Source organism: Equus przewalskii, chromosome 15 (assembly GCF_037783145.1).
Source record: "Equus przewalskii isolate Varuska chromosome 15, EquPr2, whole genome shotgun sequence".
NCBI classification, from domain to species: Eukaryota; Metazoa; Chordata; class Mammalia; order Perissodactyla; family Equidae; genus Equus; species Equus przewalskii.
The window spans coordinates 65,688,534-65,711,954 of NC_091845.1; the positions used below are offsets into that span (position 1 = coordinate 65,688,534).

The 23,421-nt window shown below is 36.6% G+C and overlaps 1 protein-coding gene across 21 annotated transcripts in view; it reads left to right on the forward strand.

Annotated features, from left to right (window-relative positions):
• TBC1D5 (TBC1 domain family member 5) overlaps positions 1-23,421 on the forward strand; it is a 565,096-nt gene that overhangs the window by 10,597 nt on the left and 531,078 nt on the right. The window lies entirely within an intron of this gene.

Below are 23,421 nucleotides of genomic sequence, written 5' to 3' on the forward strand. Positions count from 1 at the left end.
GTCCTTCTTCGTAGTCTGTCTTAGTCTGGAAGCTCCACCGAAACCTGTCCACCATGGGTGACCTTGTTGGTATTTGAAATAGCAGTAGCATAGCTTTCAGCATCACAGCAACATGCAGCTGCCATGGTACGACAGCCAGCAGATGGGTGGTGTGGTTCCCTGACCAGGAAACAAACCCGGACTGTGGTGGTGAGAGCACCAAATCTTAACCACTACATCACAAAAGAATCATGATAATATATCATTTAAAAAAAAAGTATAAAGTGAAATTTTAGAAAGTAACTTATATTCCCACCTTTCTTAAACAGTATTTCTTTTTCTGTTATTCAGTTTCTTAATTTTTAAGTTTTTTTTTTTTTAAAGATTTTATTTTTTCCCTTTTTCTCCCCAAAGCCCCCCGGTACATAGTTGTATGTTCTTCATTGTGGGTCCTTCTAGTTGTGGCATGTGGGACGCTGCCTCAGCGTGGTTTGATGAGCAGTGTCATGTCCGCGCCCAGGATTCGAACCAACGAAACACTGGGCTGCCTGCAGCGGAGCGCGGGAACTTAACCGCTCGGCCACAGGGCTAGCCCCGTTAATTTTTAAGTTTTAATTGTGCATGGAACTCTTAATTTTAATCAGTTTTGTGTTCTGTTTTTTAGTTTTATTTTTCATGGATCCTCGTGCACTGTTATTACTATATATTTCTAGAAGTGGGATTATTGTATGAAAGGGTATGTATAATTTAGATTTTGATACTTATTACCAAACTGCCTAATAGAAAGATAATATTAATTTATACACCAACTTTTAGTGCAGGATATAAATTACATTTGCCCATAACCTTGCTACCTGAAGGTATTGTAAATCATTGCTTCTGTTTAACCTATTGGCAGAAAGTGATAGATTGCTTTTTTTTATTTCTTTGGTGCCTGTTTAAGCCCTTTGTCCATTTTCTGGGAATGTTTATTTTTTTTCTTACTGATTTTCAAGAGTATTTTGTATATTTTAGATTTTAACTCTGCCTATTATATCTTGCAAATATTCCCAATTTTGCTTATATAGTCGTGTGTTGTTTAACGATGGGGATACATTCTGAGAAGTGCGTCATTAGGTGATTTCATCGTTATGCGAACATTGTAGAGTGTACTTACACAAACCTAGATGGTATAGCCTACTACACATCTTGGCTATATGATAGTATTCTTATGGGACCACCATCATATGTGTGGTCTGTCATCGACCAAAATGTTATGTGGCACATGATTTCATTTTTAGACTTCTTATAAAGTCTATATAAGACTATATATAAAATCTTACAAAGAACTATTAAATTTTTATGTAGTTCCATATCTTTATGATTTTGTTTCTTGGCAGAGACAAGATTGAACTTAGTTCTTCCTTTTTTGTCATCTTTTTGCCATTCTGGCCAATCTTCCAGTAGTTTCAATTATAAAATTTTTGTACATTATACATATTGCTGGTGGGGAAAAATCAGCAGACCAATAAATTCCATAGCAATTATACAGATTTCTATTCGGGGAATTAATTTCAGAATCTTGTCCATTTCTTAATAGTCTTGTAGTATAATGGAATTGATCTGTTTTGGGATTTGGCAAAATTTTATCCTAGACAGTACCAGTGAATCAAGCTGAATAAAGACAAATTGTTCCTTGCTATGTGTTGTACTTTCCCACAAAATGAAACTTTTAGTGATTGAAATATAAAAGTATGAAACGTTTTAAAATTGAAAACAATAATTTGCTCAGCTTGGTTATATGGACAAAGTAATTCCCTGAAAAGAATTAGAAATTCTAGAAAATTTTTTTTTTTCCTTAAGAGCTGACGTAACAGTAAGAAATTACCAGGCCAAAAATCTACATGAATGAAGGGCTTCAGAGAAGTAAGTAGACTGTTAAAACTGCTTTTCCTCTGAGGACATTTGTCACATTCTAGGGAACTTTTACTTTGGTTTTGAAGGCCTCACAAGGCACAGGGCTTAGAAATTAGAGCCAAATTGGCCTAAGGAAGGGCGTCTAATAGGAAATTTCTTCCCTGTAAAACTGGGACTCCAAAGAGCTATGCCCATAGAGCATGGGTAAACCAAGATTAAAATCTTCCCAGGCTCTTGCTCACAGGAGGCTGCAAGAATAGTTGTCTTGGACCTGAAAAAACACCTATTCCTAAGAAGTTATTAGGGCCAGCCCCGTGGCCGAGTTGTTAAGTTTGCACGCTCCTGCTTCGGTGGCCCAGGGTTTCTGGTTTGAATCCTGGTCATGGGCATGGCATTACTCATCGAGCCATGCTGAGGTGGTGTCCCGCATAGCACAATCAGAAGGACCTACAACTAGAATGTACAATTATGTACTGGGGGGCACTGGGGAGAAGAAGAAGAAAAAGAAAGAAAAAAAAAGATTGGCAACAGATGTTAGCTCAGGTGCCAATCTTATAAAATCTTATAACCATGAACCTTACCTCTTCTTCATTTGCTGCTCAAATTAGTGTCACCTGGGTTGTCCAAAAAACTCCTCAAGTTGTGAATTTAAAGTGGTTCTGTGTATCTGCTAGAAGCAAATGAAAGTCCTCTCAGGTAGAATACATTTTTTTTTTTTTTTTTTTTTTAAAGATTTTATTTTTTCCTTTTTCTCCCCAAAGCCCCCCGGTACATAGTTGTGTATTCTTCGTTGTGGGTTCTTCTAGTTGTGGCATGTGGGATGCTGCCTCAGCGTGGTCTGATGAGCAGTGCCATGTCCGCACCCAGGATTCGAACCAACGAAACACTGGGCTGCCTGCAGCGAAGCGCGCGAACTTAACCACTCGGCCACGGGGCCAGCCCCAGGTAGAATACATTTTTATCTTAGGTCCCAAGTGATTCCCACTAGTAATTTTCTAGAGAATTAGCTCACAATGAAATACAACCAAGCACACAAAGAAACAAGGCACCATGAGTAAGAAGTAGGAGAGACAACTGACAGAAGTAGACTCTCAGAAACTTCAGATTTTGGAATTATCAGACAGAGATTATAATACAACTGTTACATTTACAAAAAGATAGAGAATGTCTGCAAGGAAGAGGAAACTTAGATTTTAAAAAGACTTGAACAAAACTAGAAATAAAAAATACAGTAATTTTAATGAAAAACCCACTGGTGTGGTTAACAGTAGATTAAATACAACTAAAGAGAATTAATGAACTAGACAAAGAAGAAATTATCCAGAATGTAGTACAGAAAGACAAGGAAGTGTGTAAAAAGAAAGAGGTTTAAATATATAGAACATGGAATGAGAGGGTCTAACAGTATTTCATGAGTTTTCTAATTGTAGAAGGGCGATGTAATGGAAAAGGAGGCAGTATTTGAAGAGAGAATAGCTGAGAATTTTTCAGAGCTGATGAAAAACACCAGTCCATGATTTAAGAAGTTCAGAGAATTAGAAGCAGAATAGCTAAAAGGAAATATACTTCTAGACACATCATAGTAACATGGAGAACACCAGTAACAAAGAGAATATGTTAAATATTGGCAGAGAACAAAGGACAGATTAGCTTTAGAGTAGCTGTGGTGGTTACCCTGATAGCTGACTCCTCAGGAGCAGAAATGGAAGCCAGTAAACAGTGGGATGTTGTTGCAGGAAGTTTTTTGTGGTGATTGATGCATGTCTTGAAGTCTTGCTGTGTCAATGATATAAATTTAATATTTATATTTGAAATATTAAAAGTCAAATCAAGAAGAATTTGGAGAAAACTGTGTCTTGGTATTTGCAAAAATAACCCCTGGAAATGACTTTATTCTCATTCCCTAGTCCTAAAGACAAGTTTCTGGAGAACAAATAGTTGGAGATTTTTTTTTTTTAACCTGTGAACAAGGTTAGCATAACTGGGAGTCTAGAATGCTGAGAAGGGCAAACAGACCTTAAAGATGGACTTGGATTAGAATCTGGCTCTACCATTTATTAATTGTCTTGGTCATGTGACTTAACTCTTCTCACACTTAGTTTTCTCATCTGTAGAAAAAAGAGATAAGACTACTTTGCAGGTGTATAGTGGGGAATAGAGTAGTGTTTGTAAAAAGCAGTGAGTACAGTCAGTGGCTCTTAATGGGTTCCCAACTATTTGTTACTACTGAGTAACACAGAAGAGTGAATTGCATCTGGGAAGCAATTTGAAATATTTTACTGTACAGATGATATAAAAGAGTTGACCATAACTTTTAGCGTTGAAGATCATGGACACTGATAGTAATGATACATTTTTTTGAAGTTAAAAATTGTCAGAATGTGGCTTCACCTGTTGATTTGGTGGATAATTTTGCATCAGATCAGCTGTGAATGCTGCCTACAGTTTAGGCAGCTTCTCATTCTTCACGTCATGGAAGAAGGCAAGATGAAATCAGTAAGATAAGAAAATTAGAAAGATTGCCAGCCACAAAATGCACACGTGCACACACTGTATTTCTGTCTCTTGAAGTTAAAGTTCATGATAACAGTTAATTTATGGTAAACCTGAAATTTTGGGAATTCAGTCCAAAAAATGGCTTTCAGGTATGTACTTCAAATTTTATAGTTTAGTTTTCAGAAGTTAAATAAATGAATTGACCTTCAAAAATTTAGAGTGGGAGTGTCAGAGTACTCTAATTATTGCTGTTTGAATTGAGAATACTAATTTCTATAAAATATTTAGACCAAGATTTTCCTTTCTCTGCTTTTTGTTGTTTATAGTCGACATGAAATAGAATCTTTTATTATGTGGAATTGTACACCTTGCAAATTATTTCCTCTTTTTTATTCTTTATTCAACATCTAGACATTTTCCCTCATTGATTAGTGATAACTATGTAGAATGTATTAGCGGATTGCATTTTTAAACCACATTTCTTATTATCATAGCAAAATTTAAAAAATAATGAAGACAACTCAAGTTTTTATTTTTGGACCTTGACATCATTTTTAGAATGTTGGTTACAGTGATATGTTATAGTTGTAGCTTTTGAGTATATTCAGGTTACAGAGACACAACTAAAACAGACATTTTTTGTCTTTCAAGAAGTTCCGGGATTGCCAGTCAAATAATTTGAAAATGATATGGGTAAAAATAGTGACACAACTTTACCTGAATACACACACGCACAAATGCTTCCCACTAAACATAGTAAGCGTTGTAACTGTTTTGATTTACTTTAGAGACTTGTGATGCAAAAAATTGAGCAGCAGCAAATTTTTGTGCAGTGAGATCATGTGCTGTTGGCATTCGTGCCGTGCTGCTTTTGATCTTGGAGGTAATCCTTTGTAGTCCCAAACTTTAAAGCACTTTAGGATTATACTTTCTAATTTGATGTATTTTGCATTAGTAAAAATATATAGGATTAGAAAAGACAGTGTATGTAACTCATGTAGATGTTTTTTTTCTTATTTACATTTGACTTTGTATTTCATATTTTGAGCTTTGGTTGTTTATATTCCACAGGTTGGTAATTTCTTTTTAACTAGTGGTTGTACTGTGTGAAAAATTATAGGTTAAAATTGAATGAGCCCATTTTGTCTTTTATCTCTTCAAATCTTTTATATTTTGAAAATGAGTGTTATTTATGTGAATCAAAGTCATTCCTCATAGGAATAGAAATTACTACTATAGTCTGTTAGCTGGAGTTTAGTCATACCTCTCTTCAGTGCTCTAGTTTGGCTTTTTTGCAGAACCAAAGATTTTTAGATATAATCGTATCTTCATATTCCACAACACTGTTAGGAACACTGATAGGTTAAACAAAAGCGATCTAATTTTTTTAAGTTCATCTAGTAGTCCATTTTTAGAAGTAACACTAGACAAATGGGTTTTTCTAGTTATTAATGATTGCTTGTGTAAGATAAGTAATGATGCTTTCAGGTTTTACTGGGTTACTTTTGTGGTATTTTGCTGAGAAAACATTCCCGTTATGACATAAGTAACATTCTAGATTTTTAGTGGAAAACAATAGAGTCTCTCCTTAATGGCTTAGCAGTCTGGGTGACTACTGTAGAATTCTGTGGAAACCTTTCATTTAAACGTGTTTTTTTTTGGTCTTGAATAGTGATTATCTTTTATAAAACAGTTTACTCAAGAAATTATTCAGAAATCATTGCAGCATTGAGAGGATAAATGGAAAATTTGGTGAAAACAAGTATTTTTAATAATTAAGTTGATAATATTTATAAAATTTCAATATTTGATGATACCAAGGAATTATTGTTAATATTGTTAGCTGTGATAATGACATTGTGGTTATTTAAGAAAGAGTCATAGCTTTTATATTTTCTAAGTAAGTAGGGGTGAAAATAACAATGTCTGGGACAAGTGAAAACATGTAGCAAAATTTGATAATTGGTTGAGTCTGGGTCATGTGTCTATAGGGATTCGTTATTTTCCCTTTCCTTTTTTTTTTGTTGAGGAAGATTAGCCCTGAGCTAACATCTGTCCTAATCTTCCTCTATTTTGTTTGTGGGATTCTGCCACAGCATGGCTTGAAGCAGTGTGTAGGTCCGGCGCCCTGGGTCTGAACCTGTGAACCCTGGACCGCCAAAGTGGAGCACAAGAATTTAACCACTATGCCACTGGACCAGCCCCTCACTTCTTTTGTATATGTTTATGGAATGTTATAAAAATCAATTAGAGGTTGCTAGGGCTAGGGGAGTGGGAATGGGGAGTTTTTGTTTAATAGATACAGAGTTTCTGTTTGGGATGATGAAAAAGTTCTGAAAGTAAATAGTGATGGTGGTACAACATTGTGAATGTACTTAATGCTACTGAATTGTACAATTAAAAATCGTTAAAATGGTAAATTTCATGTTAGGTATATTTTACCTTACTAAAATATAAGTACGTTAATAAAAATAATCCCCAAGAACCATCATACTTTAGGGAAAACCTTTTTTCTTTTGTCCTTTTCCTTTTCTTTTCTCATTGACATTGTCCTCCTTCAGTGCGGAGAGGAAGATGAAGGAAAGCACTCATCTCAGCAGTCCCTTTATGGGGTTGGGCTCTAGAGCGGCGTTCTTCTAATTGCATGTTCGTTGTTTGTGAGGTCTTTAACAGGTTGCTTCCAGCATTAAAAAAAAATTAGGAAATCTCAAGTGCATTGTGCACAGTGAGGATAAATGTGGTTATCATGAAATTTTTGTTTCAGTTATGTAACATGTATATATGTACTGGGTTGTGATGTAAAATGTATTCCTTCAGTGGAGTGGGCATTTTTAAAAAAGTAGTATAGAGAATACTGGTGACCACATAGCGACTAGAAAGCAAATTTAATAATTTGCACAAAGGGGCTAGGGTAGTGACTTCGATTTCACTGAGTTTTCAGACATTAATCAGACAACTAGGAGGAATAGTTAACCGAGAAGATCTGCCAGACTGTTCTGTCAGCATATAATGATGAGTCATGCACAGAGTGAGGCGAGTAGGCTGGATGGTGGCTTGAAGATGCAGGTCTCATTTTAGGGCTTTTGTATCAGTGAGAAATGTTTATTAATTAATTGGTAATTACGAACTTTTTGAGGTAGGTCCTTCTTGTAATCTGTTCTATTTGCAGAGCTTGACACAGAGTAGATGCTAAGTAAAGCTCTCTTGATATTTATACAAGTATTATTTATGTTAAAGATGTGTGAAAGTTTGCTAATATTTATTTAATGAATTTCTCTTTTGTTGTTTTTTTTAAATATTGGCACCTGAGCTAACATCTGTTGCCAATCTTTGTTTTTTTCCTTCATCTTCTTCTCCCCAAAGACCCCCAGTACATAGTTGTATATTCTAGTTCTGAGTGCCTCTCGTTGTGCTGTGTGGGATGCTGCCTCAGCGTGGCCTGAGTGGTGCCATATCCGCCCCCAGGATCTGAACCGGTGAAACCCTGGGCCACCGAAGCAGAGTGTGCAAACTTAACCACTTGGCCACGGGCCAGCCCCGAGCTTTGATAATATTAAATACAGTTTAAAATACTAACTGGAGATTGTCATGTTGTTTTAGCTTTTTTTTTTTTTTTTTAAAGTATTCTCTTTTTATTTTTAGCTTGAAATCACTCACAGGGAATATTGTCCCAGAGAAAGGAGGGGAGAACTAGACTCTAGAGCCAGACGAGACTGGACTCAAATTTACTTCTCTTGTTTGCTGGTTGGGTAACTTAGAAAAAATTTGTAACTTGTTTGTGTTTCCTTTCCTCACTGTGATATTGCCTTAGGGAGTTTTAAGTAAAATGAGATGATTTACATAAAATTCCTAGCAGTACATAGTTGCTCAGGAAATGCCTCTTGTTATTTATGTCAGGCCCTTTTTTCTTTACAAATCTCATTCTTCCGAGTCTGTAATCTTAAATGGATCTTTTGCTTTAGTTTGGGGATTGTTGTCTAATATTTTTCTGTGGAGGTCAAGGATAAACTAATTCAGTGATTAAGAAATACTGTTTATTCACAAAATAAAAACAAATAATAGATGTTCTCTCTGCTCTAGAAGTATTTCCTTTCCTGAAATATTTTATGGATGGTGAGCAAATACTGAATTATTTTATTAGACTAGTTCTATTTAAGGAATTTCATATAATGATTACCTGAGAGTCGAGAAGTCCTGTAATGATTGGTTGTTAACACTGAACTGTTTACAAATTATGCCCTTATTCCTTATGTTTAAAGCAGTTCTTTTCAACTTTAACATTTTATGATCTTTGAAAGAGTTTACGAAATAAGATTAATGGTTAAAGGCATATGTTTCAGCTGATTAGTCTGGATGGATTTGTCTTGAAAAAGGACTGAATTTTGTGGATTTGAATGATAAGTCCCTGACAGGAGGACTTTAACATTTTTTTCCTCCAAACAGATGTCTTGGTCTGCACTGACTACAACTCCCATAATCCTTCCAATTTTCCCCTCTACTAAATAAGTTTTTAAAAAGTGACTTTTTTTTTTTTAAAAATTTTATTTTTTCCTTTTTCTCCCCAAAGTCCCCCAGTACATAGTTGTATATTCTTCGTTGTGGGTCCTTCTAGTTGTGACATGTGGGACGCTGCCTCAGCGTGGTTTGATGAGCAGTGCCATGTCCGCGCCCAGGATTCGAACCAACGAAATACTGGGCCGCCGGCAGCGGAGCGCACGAACTTAACCACTCGGCCACGGGGCCAGCCCCAAAAGTGACATTTTTATTATAAATGATTGACTTAATTCACGCAAACATTGCATCTGAGGAGAGACTTCGTTCCAGTGAGGAACACTTTGGTATGAATAAAATGTTGTAATCTTTATTTTTACTTTGAAGAGTTTAATACGTGGTTCCCTCACCCTCCCACTGTCTCTCCCACTCTCTGCACCTTCCCCCATTACTATATTTAGAATATTTTTGTGTAATAAGCTTTTTTTAAGATTAAAAGTTTTATGCTCTAGTATGCTGAGGCATTACACTATTTGATACTTCTTTTTTAAATGACATTTAAAAACACAATTAGTCAGGATCTATGCAGAAAATAGTAACCAGTATAGGTCTTTCAACAGAGGAAAATTAAACTAGGAAGTGGCTGCAAAGGTGATTGCTGAGAAGCCAAATGGGACTGTGAGACAAACCAGATATTAACAACATCTGGAAGCCTCTGTGACACCATTAGGGCTTGGGAGAAGATGAGAAAAGCTGGTATTACCAGAGTACAGAAGCCAGGGCTGAGTGGCTGGAGCCATAGCTGGGGCTTCATTATGGGAGCTGGGACATCAAGGGCAGGACTGCCTGGAGGAAAGTGGAGTTATGGAAGAGACAAAGCTTCTGCCAAGGATGTGTCAGGAAGTGGGGAGTGTGGAGGAGAAATACCCTCTGGCTTCTCCCTCTCCTGCCTTCCACCCAGGAGTGCCTCCCAACTGGCCAAATCTTCCTGAAAGCCAGGGGCACGGTTACTTGGAAAATAAGCAGTTGCCTGTGATACAGAGCAGCACAGGTAAGTCTGGGGAATGGATCTGAAAGCATTTAGTTGACTAGCTCAACAACTGTGTTGCTAATTTATAATATTCATCAATATACCAGTGTACCTGTGCAGTGTTAGCTATTAAGAAGACTTTGCTAAAAAAAAAAAAATAAGCAAAACTAACAAAAAGACCTCTCAGTTCTTTTTTTTTTTTTTGGCAATGGAAAGATAGTTTCTCAAAAACCAGTGTTAAGATCGGCATTTCAATTCAGTTAAAACATTTACTGAGCGGCACTTTATTAGGTAAGTGAGCTCCAAAGTTGAAAACACTTGGTTCTTGGTTTTATGGTACTCACAGTCTACTGTAAGAGAATTTTTTTTAAAGGTTACTTTTAATTGTTAAATTTCAATAGAATGTGTGATAAGTTACAGATGGGGACATGGTTTTGTAGGCACTCAAGGGAGGAACCATGAACCCAATCTTGTAGATTATGGGATGTTTTCAGGAGTTGGAAACTTGAGTTGAGCTTTAAAGGATTGGTCGGAACTGGTAAAGAGAGGTGGAAGGGATGCTGCTGGAAGGAGGAGAAGCTTGTGTAAAGCCTCCAAAGCCTGAAAGAGCTTAAAGCACGTGCAAGAAATTTCAGTCACGGTTGCCTGGAGGGTCAAGTTTGGCTCATAAAATGGAACTGGGGAGCCAGGGAGAGGCCAAGTTATTTCTTTTTTTTTAAAGATTTCATTTTTTTCCTTTTTCTCCCCAAACCCCCCAGTACATAGTTGTATATTCTTTGTTGTGGGTCCTTCTAGTTGTGGCATGTGGAACGCTGCCTCAGCGTGGTTTGATGAGCAGTGCCATGTCCGTGCCCAGGATTCGAACCAACGAAACACTGGGCCGCCTACAGCGGAGCGCGTGAACTTAACCACTCGGCCACGGGGCCAGCCCCAGAGGCCAAGTTATTTTTATTCTCAAGCAGATAGGGAGCTCCTGAAGGTGTAGTGAAGTGGCCTGATAATAACTTATTTTAGCTCTGTTTTTCCATGTGTGGAAAATGAGTTCAGGAGGGTGCCATCTAGAGGCAGGAGAGCTGTTGAGAGGATATTACACTAGACCAGGCAAGAGAAGAGTGCTGGACATAAACTCTTGAAGGTGTCTTTATGTCATTTCATCTAAGTGCCTCCTAGTGCTGAGCTTCTCAATCCATGCCCCTCTTTGATAGACTCTTCTATGTTATATGAAAATTCAAAATAAGTAATACAACTTTTAAAACAAAGAAATGGATAGAATGCTGTTTTGTTTTCAAATTTTACATGCCTTTCTGGATATTCTGTTACTTGTTCTCCTTGGGAATCACTCTTGTAGGATTAGAAACAGGAACGTCACAGACCTTGTTCTCTCGAAGCAGGTATGGGAACCACTTACTACTCATGATCTCTGCTGTGCTCTATGGCACTGGGAGGGTGCTTTGCTCTCTTGGAGCTGGGTGATGGCTGTGTTACTGAAGTGTTATGGGATGTAGTAATTTCCTGTAGAAATTTTCTTGAGGAACATTTCCTGTATTCCCTAATGTAGCTTCTGATATTGAAGAGTGACAGATTTGCAGTGTGACATTTAGTTTTAGTAAATGTATCTTTTAAAATACCCAAAATCCTGCATTGGAATAAGATCCACTTTGCACATTGATTTTAATGTATATTCTCTAATTTATTCTGATGATAAACGTGAGATAGGTGTTGTTATTAGTACTGTTTTCTTCTTTCTGTACACACTCCAGTCTGGATTGTCTTACTCAAACTCTAATAGGATTTCTGCTATATCATAGATGAGGAAGACAGAATTTTTGTCCTCAAGAAGCCTATAATCTAATGGGGTGAACAGACATTAAGTTATAATGTAAGGCCTAAGAAATAAGTTAAATAGAAATACACTATTGAAGGAATTTGGCAGAAGAAGATATTTACTGTACTTTACCGTGTCTGAAGCATATATTTTTTCCACAGTTTCAACATTTCTAAAATTGGCAGATGTCTTACAATTTGATAGCATCTTAGACTTGAGGAAATGTATATTTTGAGAGAATAATAAAGGCACATAGGTCTTGGAGGATTTGGAATTTAGTTAAGTGGAGAAAGTCTTAAGAAAAAGCACCCAGGTGAGAAATCCATGGTTGTGCCTAACAGAATAAGGGCTTTTGGGAGGCTGACATTTAGGGCTCAAGAATGACAGAAGAAGTAGTGACATTAGGTAAGTGGATTGAATCCACTTTATAGGAGATTTTGAGGATCAAACTGTGGAGAAGTGGAATTTTATTCTGTAGTGAGTGGAAAGCTACTGAAGGGTTTTAAGAGGAGGAAAGTATAGTACATATTACATTGTGAATTTCTGGACCTGTATTTGGGAATATAGTGCTGTATTGGAGAGGAGAGGAATTGAAGAAAGGGAAATTGTGCTGTTTTGAGATAATGACTATTAATTGAAAGGAAAAGAAAGAAAGATCTTATGGAGGTAGAAACTGACAGAAATTGGCAACTGACTGAATGTGAGAGGTAGAGTTAGGTAATGGTGGCAGAGAGATACCAGTGTTACTGGTATGAGAGACTAGGACCTGTTAGCCGAGACCAAGTGTGTTGAAGTAGGAAAACAAATGTGAACTTTGTGACTGACCTGACTCCTGTCGTGCATGTGGTAGGAATAGGAAGTGGGGAAATTCAGGTCTGGAGGTCAGGAGAAAGGTCAGGGCTGATCAGAAAGATTTAGAGGATATCCTTTAGATGAGGTTATAATTGAATATATTTCAGAGTAGAGATCCATGAAGAGAGTATAAAGGGAGAGTATTAGAGAGTGAGGGAGAACTATATTTTAACAGCTTTATTGAGATATAATTCACATGCCAAACAATCCACTTATTTAGAATATAAAATTCATTGGCTTTAAGATATTCACAGAGTTGTACACTTATCACTAAGGTCCATTTTGAACATTTTCATCACCTCCAAAATAAACTCTGTACAGCTTAGCTATAGACTTTACCATTTCTGCAAAAAAGGCTGTTGGAATTTAGATAGGGATTGCATTGACTTTATAGATCATTTTGGGTAGTATTGACATCTAAACAATATTAAGTTTTCCTACCCATGAACATGGAATGTCTTTTCATTTAGGTCGACTTTAATTTCTTCCAACAATCTTTTGTAATTTTCAGTGTATAAATCTTTCACCTTCCTGGCTAAATTTATGTCTAGGTATTTTATTCTTTTCGATGCTTTTGTAAATGGAATAACAGTTTCCTTTTGGGTCATTCATTGCAGGTATATAGGAACACTACTGATTTTTGTGTGTTGATCTTATACCCTGCAACTTTGCTGAAATTATTTATTAGCTCTAGTGGCTTTCTTGAGGATTCCTTGGGATTTTGTTTTATATATGGGATCATTTCACTTATGAATAGAGATAGTTTTACTTCTTTCTTTCCAATTTGAATGCATTTTATTTTTTTCCCGTCTAATTGCACTGGCTAGCACTTCCAGTACGTTGTTGAATTGCAGTGGTAAAAATGGGCATCCTAGTCTTTTTCCTGATCTTAGGGGGGAATAGTTCAGTCTTTCACCATTGAGTATGCTATTAGCTGTGGAGTTTTCGTAAGTGCCCTTTATCATGTAAAGGAAGTTCCCTTCAATTCCCAGTTTTCTCAGTGTTTTTATCATGAAAGGGTGGTTTGGATATTGTTAAATGTATTTTCTGCATCAACTGATATGATTGTGTGTTGTTTTCCCCTTCATTCTGTTAATATGTATTACACTGATTTTCTTATGTTGAGTCATCCTTGAATTCCTAGGATAAATCCCATTTGATCATGGTGTATAATCCTTTTAATATGCTCTTGAATTGAATTTGGTAGAACTTTGTTGAGGATTTTTGCATTTATAGTCACAAGAGATACTGGTCTGTAGTTTTCCTGTGATGCCTTTGTCTGTCATTGGTATCAGGGTAATGCTGGCTTCATAGAATGAGTTAGGAAGTATTCCCTCTTTAATTTTTTGGAAGAGTTTGAAAAGAATTGGTGTTAATTCTTTAAATGTTTGGTGTAATTCACCAATGAAACAATCTGGTCCTGGACTTTTCTTTGTTGGGAGGTTTTTGATTCAGTTTCTTCAGTAGTTTAGGTCATTGAGATTTTTCTATTTCTTCTTGAGTCAGTTTAAGTGATTTATGTATTTCTAGGAATTTGTTCACTCATCTAGGTTATTTAATTTGTTGGCATACAATTGTTCACAGTGTTTTCTTATAATGCTTTCCTTTTTTTTTTTTTTTTTTTTTGGTGAGGAAGTTTGGCCCTGAGCTAACATCTGTTGCCTCTTTTTGCTTGAGGAAAATTATTGCTGAGCTAACATCTGTGCCAGTCTTCCTCTATTTTGTATGTGGGATGCCACCACAGCATGACTTGATTAGTGGTATGTGGGTCCACGCCTGGGATCTCAACTGGTGAACCCCGGGCCAATGAAGTGGAGTGTGCGAACTTAACCACTATGCTACAGAACCAGCCCCACTTATAATCCTTTATATTTCTCTAAGACCTATAGAAATATTTCCACTGTCATTTATGGTTTTAGTTATTTGTTTCCTTTTTTTGTGCTTTTTTTCTAGCTAACAGTTTGTCAGTTTTATTGATCTTCTCAAAGAGCAATTTTTGGTTTTGTTGATTCTGTATCTTATTTATTTTATTTATCTCTGATCTTTATTCTGTCCTTCCTTCTGATAGCTTTGGGTGTAGTTTGCTCTTCTTTTTCTCAGTCCTCAAGTTTTAAAGTTAGGTTATTGATTTGATATCATTCTTTTTTCTTTCTTTCTTTTTTTTTTTTGAGGACGATTAGCCCCGAGCTAACTACTGCCAATCCTCCTCTTTTTACTGAGGAAGACTGGCCCTGAGCTAATATCCATGCCCATCTTTCTCTACTTTATACATGGGACGCCTACCACAGCATGGCTTTTTGCCAAGCAGTGCCATGTCCGCATCCGGGATCCGAACCGGCAAACCCTGGGCTGCTGAGAAGCAGAACGTGTGATCTTAACCGCTGCGCCACTGGGCCGGCCTCATCATTCTTCTTTTTAATGTAGGCATTTATAGCTATAAACTTCTGAGCACTGGCCTTACTACATCCCATATGTTTTGATATGTTGTGTTTTTGCTTCCATTCATCTCTAATTTCTGATTTACCTTGTGATTTTTTCTTTTACTGATTGGCTGTTTCAGACTGTATTAATTTCTACATATTTATGAAATTTCCTTCCATTATTGATGTCTAGCTTTGGTCCATTGTGGTCAGAAAAGATATTTTGTATGGTTTCAGTCTTTTTAAATTACTGAGACTTGTTTTGTGGCATAACATGGTCTTTTCTGGAGAATGTTGCATATGCACACAAGATGAATGTGCATTTTGCTCTTCTGTTGAGTGTTCTGTCTATGCCTGATAGATCTAGTTGGTTTATAGTGTTGTTTATGTCCTCTGTTTTCTCATTGATCTTCTTCCTAGATGTTCCAGACATTATTGAAAGTAGGAGATAAAAGTCTCCAAATATTATTGTAGAACTTTTTATTTTTAGTTCTGTTGGGTGTTCTCCATTTATATTTAGCTAGTGATAAGGAAGCACTCCGCCATTTTTAAATTTGTTTTCTGTATCTCTTATACTTTTTTTGCCCCTCATTTCCTCCATTACTGTCTTTTTTTGTGTTTAGTTGATTTTTGTAGTGAACTGTTTTGATTTTCTCCCTAGTTCTTTTTGGGTATATTTTTAGATATTTTCTTTGTGTTTACTGAGAGGATGAGTATTAATATCCTACATTTTTAGCAGTCTAGTTCAAATTGATACCAACTTAACTACAGTGGCATACACATCTCTGCTCCTGTAACACACTGTTCTTTTACCCTTTATGTTGTTTGTCACAAATTACATGTTTGTACATTGTATACGAGTAACACAGATTTATAAATCTTTTAATATATTTGTCTTTTAAATCTTATAGGAAATAAAAATGAGATTGCAAATTGAAAATACAATAATAGTGGCCTTTATATTTGCCCATGTATTTACCTTTGCTGGCGTATTTCTTCATATGGCTTTGAGTTACTTTCTAGTATTTTTTCACTTAGACTTAAGGATTCCCTTTAGCATTACTTGTAGGACAGGTCTTGTGATAATGAACTCTTTTAGCTTTTGTTTATCTAGGAATGTCTTAATTTCTCCCTTATTTTTAAAGGACAGTTTTGCCATATTTACAATTCTTGGTTGACAGTTGTATTAGGCAGGATTTTTCAGAGAGACAGAACTAGTAGGGGGTGTGTGTGTTTTTGTATTTATTTATTTAGTGAGAGATTTATTATAAGGAATTGGTTCATGTGATTATGGAGGCTGAGAAGTCCCAAGCATCAGCAGTTGACAAGCTGAAGACCCAAGAGAGCAAATGTTGTAGTACCAGTCTGAGTGTGAAGGCCTGAGAACCAGGAGATGAAAGATGAAAGTTCTAGTCTGAAAGCTGGTAAGCTCGAGATCTAAGAAGAACCAATATTTCAGTTTGAGTCCAAAAGCAGGAAAAGACCAAAGTCCCAGCTTAAGGCTGTCAGGCAGGAGGAGTTCCTTCTTACTGAGCCTTTTTGTTCTGTTTAGGTCTTCAGTTGGTTGGCTGGTTCAGTTTAGGTTCAGTGGCTTCAGCTTACCCACGTTATGGAGGGCAATCTGCTTTACTCAGTCTACCAATTCATATATTAACCTCAGATAGAAACACCCTCACAGACATATCCAGAGTAATATTTGACCAAATGTCTGGGCACCGTATAGCCCAGTCAAGTTGACACATAAAATCAACCATCACAAGGTTTTTTTCTGTCAATACTTAAATATGTTATCCCACTGCCTTCTGGCCTCCATGGTTTCTGATGAGAAATTGGCTGTTAATCTTATTGAGGACTCCCTGTACATGATGAATCACCTCTCCCATGTTGCTTTCAAGATTCTCTGTTTGTCTTTGGGTTTCACCAGTTTGATTATAATGGGTCTCAGAGTTTATCCTACCTAGTTGTTCACTGAGCTTCTTGGAATTGTAGATTCATGGCTTTCTTCTAATTTGGGAAGCTTTTTGACCTCTTCAAATATTTTCTGTCCCTTCTCTTTTCTCCCCTTGAGACTCCCATAACGTGTATGTTGGTTGGCTTGATGGTGTCCCATCGGGTCCCATAGGCTATGTTCACTTTTCTTTATTCTTTTTTTCTGTCTCTCAGATTAAATAAATTCAAATGTCCTATCTTCAAGTTCACTGATTCTTCTCCTGCCTGCTAAAGTTGCTCTTGAGACACTCTAGTGATTTTTTTCATTGCAGTTATTGTGCTTTTCAGTTTCAGAATTCCTGTTTGCCTCCTTTTTATAATTTCTCTTTATTGATACTTTAATTTCATTCATACATCATTTTTCTGATTTTTTAAATTCTTTTTCATGTTTTCTTTAAGCTTTTTGAGCAAATTTAAGACTGTTTTAAAGCCTTTATCTAGTCAGTATGATGTCTGGACTTCCTCAGGGAATTCCTGTCAGTTTATTTTCTTCCTTTGAATGGGCCGTACTTTCCTGTTCCTTTCTATGCCTTATGATTTTTTTTTTTGTTGATAGCTGGACATATGAATATTGTGATAACTCTGTAAATCATAGTAAATCATGACCCAGAATCTTAGGGTTACTTTTGTCTTCTTTATCCTCAGATTAATTTAATAATGCTAAGTGCTAGGGATATTGTAATAAAGCTTATAAGTATTTTATGAACAAATCAGTGAATAAAGCAGTCTCTACCTTTTCTTTTCTTCTGTCATAACGTTAAGGTATTCAACAAGTTCTTTGTATTCTTATTGTTTTATCTAGGTTAACTGTGTTTTCTGTTCATATGGTCTCTGGATTTCGGATCCTTACATGCCTGCACTATTTCCTGACTGTCCTTCTTGTCTGCATTCTTCCCTCTCCTTAGTTCATCTTTCTTATTAGTATTGGATTAATCTTCCTAAAACACTGATTTGATCATTTAAACAGTTTCTCAGAAGCCTTTAATGATAAAATATTGAGGTACATATTCTTTTTTTTTTATTTTATTGAGTTATTGATAGGTTACAATCTTGTGAAATTTCAGTTGTACATTAATGTTTGTCACTCGTGTTGTAGGTACACCACTTCACCCTTTGTGCCCACCCCCCACCCCACCTTTCCCCTGGTATCCACTAAACTGTTCTTGGTCCATAGTTTTAAATTCCTCATATGAGTGGAGTCATACACAGATTATCTTTCTCTCGCTGGCTTATTTCACTTAACATAATTCTCTCAAGGTCCATCCATGTTATTGCAAATGGAATGATTTTGTTCTGTTTTGCAGCTGAGTAGTATTCCATTGTATATATGTACCACATCTTCTTTATCCATTCGTCTGTTGATGGGCACTTAGGTTGCTTCCACGTCTTGGCTATTGTAAACAGTGCTGCAATAAACATTGGGGTGCACAGGACTTTTGGGATTGCTGACTTCAGGCTCTTTGGATAAATACCCAGTAGTGGGATGGCTGGATCGTATGGTAGTTCTATTTTTAGTTTTTTGAGGAATCTCCATACTGTTTTCCATAGTGGCTGCACCAGTTTGCATTCCCACCAGCAGTGTATGAGGGTTCCTTTTTCTGCGCAACCTCTCCAACATTTGTTGCTATTAGTTTTAGATATTTTTGTCATTCTAACGGGTGTAAGGTGATATCTTAGTGTAGTTTTGATTTGCATTTCCCTGATGATCAGCGATGATGAGCATCTTTGCATGTGCCTGTTGGCCATCAGTATATCTTCTTTGGAGAAGTGTCTGTTCATGTCTCCAGCCCATTTTTTGATTGGGTTGTTTGATGTTTTGTGGTTGAGTTGTGAGAGTTCTTTATATATTAAGGATATTAAGCCTTTGTCAGATATATGACTTGCAAATATTTTTTCCCAGTTAGTGGGTTGTTTTTTTGTTTCAATCCTGTTTTCATTTGCCTTGAAGAAGCTCTTTAATCTGATGAAGTCCCATTTGTTTATTCTTTCTATTGTTTCCCTTCTCTGAGAAGTCATGGTGTCCGAAAAGATCCTTTTAATACTGATGTCAAAGAGTGTACTGCCTACGTTTTCTTCCAGAAGCCTTATGGTTTCAGGTCTCACCTTTAGGTCTTTGATCCATTTTGAGTTTATTTTGGTGAATGGTGAAAAAGAACGGTCAATTTTCATCCTTTTACATGTGGCTTTCCAGTTTTCCCAGCACCATTTGTTGAAAAGACTTTCTTTTCTCCCTTGTATGCCCTCAGCTCCTTTGTCAAAGATAAGCTGTCCATAGATGTGTGGTTTTATTTCTGGGCTTTCAATTTTGTTCCATTGATCTGTGCACCTGTTTTTGCACCAGTAGCATGCTGTTTTGATTACTGTAGCTTTGTAGTATGTTTTGAAGTCAGGGATTGTGTTGCCTCCCGTTTTGTTCTTTTTTCTCAGGATTGCTTTAGCAATTTGGGGTCTTTTGTTGCCCCATATGAAATTTAGGATTCTTTGTTCTAATTCTGTAAAGAATGTCATTGGGATTCTGATTGGGATGGCGTTGAATCTGTAGATTGCTTTAGGTAGAATGGACATTTTAACTATGTTTATTCTTCCAATCCATGTACATGGAATGTCTTTCCATCTCCTTATGTCGTCATCCAATTCTCTCAGAAAGGCCTTGTAATTTTCATTATATAGGTCCTTCACTTCCTTAGTTAAATTTACCTCAAGGTATTTTATTCTTTTTGTTGCAATTGTGAATGGTATTGTATTCTTGAGTTCTTTTTCTGTTGGTTCATTACTGGAGTATAGAAATGCTACTGATTTATGCAAATTGATTTTATACCCTGCAACTTTGCTGTAGTTGTTGATTACTTCTAACAGTTTTCCAATGGATTCTTTGGGGTTTTCTATATATAAGATCATGTCGTCTGCAAACAGCGAGAGTTTCACTTCTTCCCTCCCTATTTAGATTCCTTTTTCTTGCCTGATTGCTCTGGCCAGGACCTCCAGTACTATGTTAAATAAGAGTGGTGATAGAGGGCATCCTTGTCTCGTTCCTGTTTTCAGGGTGATGGCGTTCAGTTTTTGCCCATTGAGTATGATGTTGGCTATGGGTTTGTCGTATATGGCCTTTATTATGTTGAGGTAGTTTCCTTCTATGCCCATTTTGTTAAGAGTTTTTATCATAAATGGCTGTTGGATCTTGTCAAATGCCTTCTCTGCATCTATTGAGATGATCATGTGGTTTTTATTCCTCAGTTTGTTGATGTGGTGTATCACGTTGATTGATTTGCGGATGTTGAACCATCCCTGTGTCCCTGGTATGAATCCCACCTGATCATGATGTATGATCCTTTTGATGAATTGCTGAGTTCTAGTTGCCAAAATTTTGTTTAGAATTTTTGCATCTATGTTCATCAGTGATATTGGCCTGTAGTTCTCTTTTTTCGTGGTGTCCTTGTCAGGTTTTGGTATCAGCGTGATGTTGGCCTCATAGAATGTGTTAGGAAGTGTTCCATCTTCCCTAATTTTTTGGAATAGCTTGAAAAGGATAGGTATTAAATCCTCTCTGAAAGTTTGGTAGAATTCCCCAGGAAAGCCATCTGGTCCTGGGGTTTTATTCTTTGGGATGTTTTTGATTGCTGTTTCAATCTCTTTCCTTGTGATTGGTCTGTTCAAATTGTCTGCCTCTTCTTGAGTGAGCTTTGGGAGATTGTAGGAGTCCAAGAATTTATCCATTTCCTCTAGGTTATCCATTCTGTTGGCATATAGTTTTTTGTAGTATTCTCTTATAATCTGTTGTATTTCTGCAGAGTCTGTTGTTATTTGTCCCGCTCATTTCTGATTTTGTTTATTTGAGCTTTCTCCCTTTTTTTCTTTGTAAGTCTGGCTAGTGCTTTGTCAATTTTATTTATCTTCTCAAAAAACCAGCTCTTTGTCTCATTGATCCTTTCTACTGCCTTTTTTGTTTCAATAGTATTTATTTCTGCTCTGATTTTTATTATTTCTCTCCTTCTTCTGACTTTGGGCTTCATTTGTTCTTTTTTCTCTAGTTCAGTTAGGTGTGCTTTAAGGTTGCTTATTTGGGATTTTTCTTGTTTGTTAAGATGTGCCTGTATTGCGATGAATTTTCCTCTTAATACAGCTTTTGCTGTATCCCATATGAGTTGGTATGGCATGCTATCATTTTCATTTGTTTCCAGGTATTTTTTAATTTCTTCTTTAATTTCTTCAGTGATCCATTGCTTGTTCAGTAGTGTGTTGTTTAGTCTCCACATCTTTGTGCCTTTCTCAGCTTTTTTCTTGTAATTAATTTCTAGCCTTATAGCACTATGATCGGAAAAGATGCTTGTTATTATTTAAATTTTTTTAAATTTGTAGAGGCTTGCCTTGTTTCCCAACATATGGTCTATCCTAGAGAATGTTCCATGTGCACTTGAGAAGAATGTGTATTCAGCTCCTTCAGGGTGGAGTGATCTATATATGTCTATTAAGTTCAATTGTTTTAGTTTTTCATTCAGCTCCACTATTTCCTTGTTGATTTTCTGTCTGGATGATCTGTCCATTGATGTGAGTGGGGTGTTGAGGTCCCCTACTATTATTGTGTTGTTTTTAACATCTTCCTTTAGGTCTGTTAATAGTTGCTTTATGAATCTTGGCGCTCCTGTGTTGGGTGCATAGATATTTATAAGCGTTATTTCTTCTTGATGAAGTGTCCCTTTGATCATTATATATTGTCTCTCTGTGTCTCTCTTTACCTGTCTTATTTTGAAATCCACTTGGTCTGATATGAGAATTGCAACACCTGCCTTTTTTTCCTTGCTATTTGCTTGAAGTATTGTCCTCCACCCCTTCACCCTGAGTCTGTGTTTGTCCTTGGGGCTGAGGTGTGTTTCTTGGAGGCAACAAATTGTTGGATCTTGTTCTTTAATCCATTTTCCCACTCTGTGTCTTTTTATTGGAGAGTTCAATCCGTTTACATTGAGAGTGATTATTGATGCATGTGGACATAATGCTGTCAATCTGTCGCTCATTATCTTGTTTTCCTGTGTTTCTTTTCCTGTGTGCTTTAGACTACCCATTTAATACTGCAATTTCATATGCTGGGTTTCTTAGATTTTTCCTTATCTATGATTTGTGACTCTGTTCTGTACTTTGTTTTAGTGTCTACCTTGAAGTTTGTATTTAGAATCTCGTGTATAATATAGTGTATTCTCTGGTGGTCTCTTACTTACTCGACCAATACTGATTTAGACCCTTTGCTCTTCCCCTCCTAAATAATTATTTTCATTTCTTATTTCAACTCGTCTTATTAATTTGTAGTTAGAGTGCTAAGATCGTCCTTGTTTTGGTAGTTTCCTTATTTTTACCCTAATGCTATAGTTGAATATTTGCTATCCTGTTCTGGTTCTATCCATCAGTCTCCCTAGTCTGTTGATTGTGTCCCCTTTCTCCCTTTTTTCTTTTTTCAAGTATGAGAGCCTTCTTGAGGATTTCTTGTAATGGAGGCTTTTAGTTACAAATTCCCTTAACTTTTGTTTGTCTGGAAAAGATTTAATTTCTCCCTCATATCTGAAGGGAATTCTTGCTGGATAGAGTATTCTTGGCTGAAGGTTTTTATCCTTTAAAGCGTTGAATATATCACTCCATTCTCTCCTAGCTTGTAGGGTTTCTGTAGAGAAATCTGCTGACAGTCTGATAGGGGCTCCTTTATAGGTTATTCTCTTTTTTTTTCTTACTTCCCTGAGTATTCTTTCCTTATCATTCCTATTTGCCAACTTTACTATTATGTGCCTTGTGGTGGGTCTTTTTACATTGACAAATCTAGGAGATCTAAAACCCTCCTCTACACACATTTCTCCGTTGATCCCTAGATTTGGGAAGTTCTCTTCAATAATTTCGTTAAGCACACTTTCTGCTCCATTTTCCTTTTCCATATTCTCGGGAATTCCTATGATCCTTATGTTCTTACTCCTCATTGAATCCATTATCTCTCGGAGATTTTCCTCATTTTTTTTAATTCTTAGTTCTCTTTCTTCCTCTGTCTGGCACCATTCAGCCTGTCTGTCCTCGATTATGCTGATTTTCTCTTCTATGTTGTCTACACGGGCATTCAGGGAATCCGTATTCTGTTTTATCTGGTCCATTGTGTTTTTCATCTCCAGTAACTCTGTTTGATTCTTCTTTATGATTTCAATCTCTTTTGTGAAGTAACTCCAGAACTCGGCTTGTTTCTCTATCTTTCTCTCTACCTCATTGAGTTTTTTGATTATAGCTGCTCTGAATTCATTATCACTTAGTTTACCTAATTCCAAGTCCTCAGGACTTAATTCTGTGTTTTTATTGTTTTCCTTCTGGTCTGGGGCTTTTATAAATTGCTGGATGGTAGAGGAGCGGTTTTTTCTCATGGTGGTAGAATTCGGTTGCAGTTACAGCCTGTCGCCACTAGATGGGGGTCGAGAGTGGCA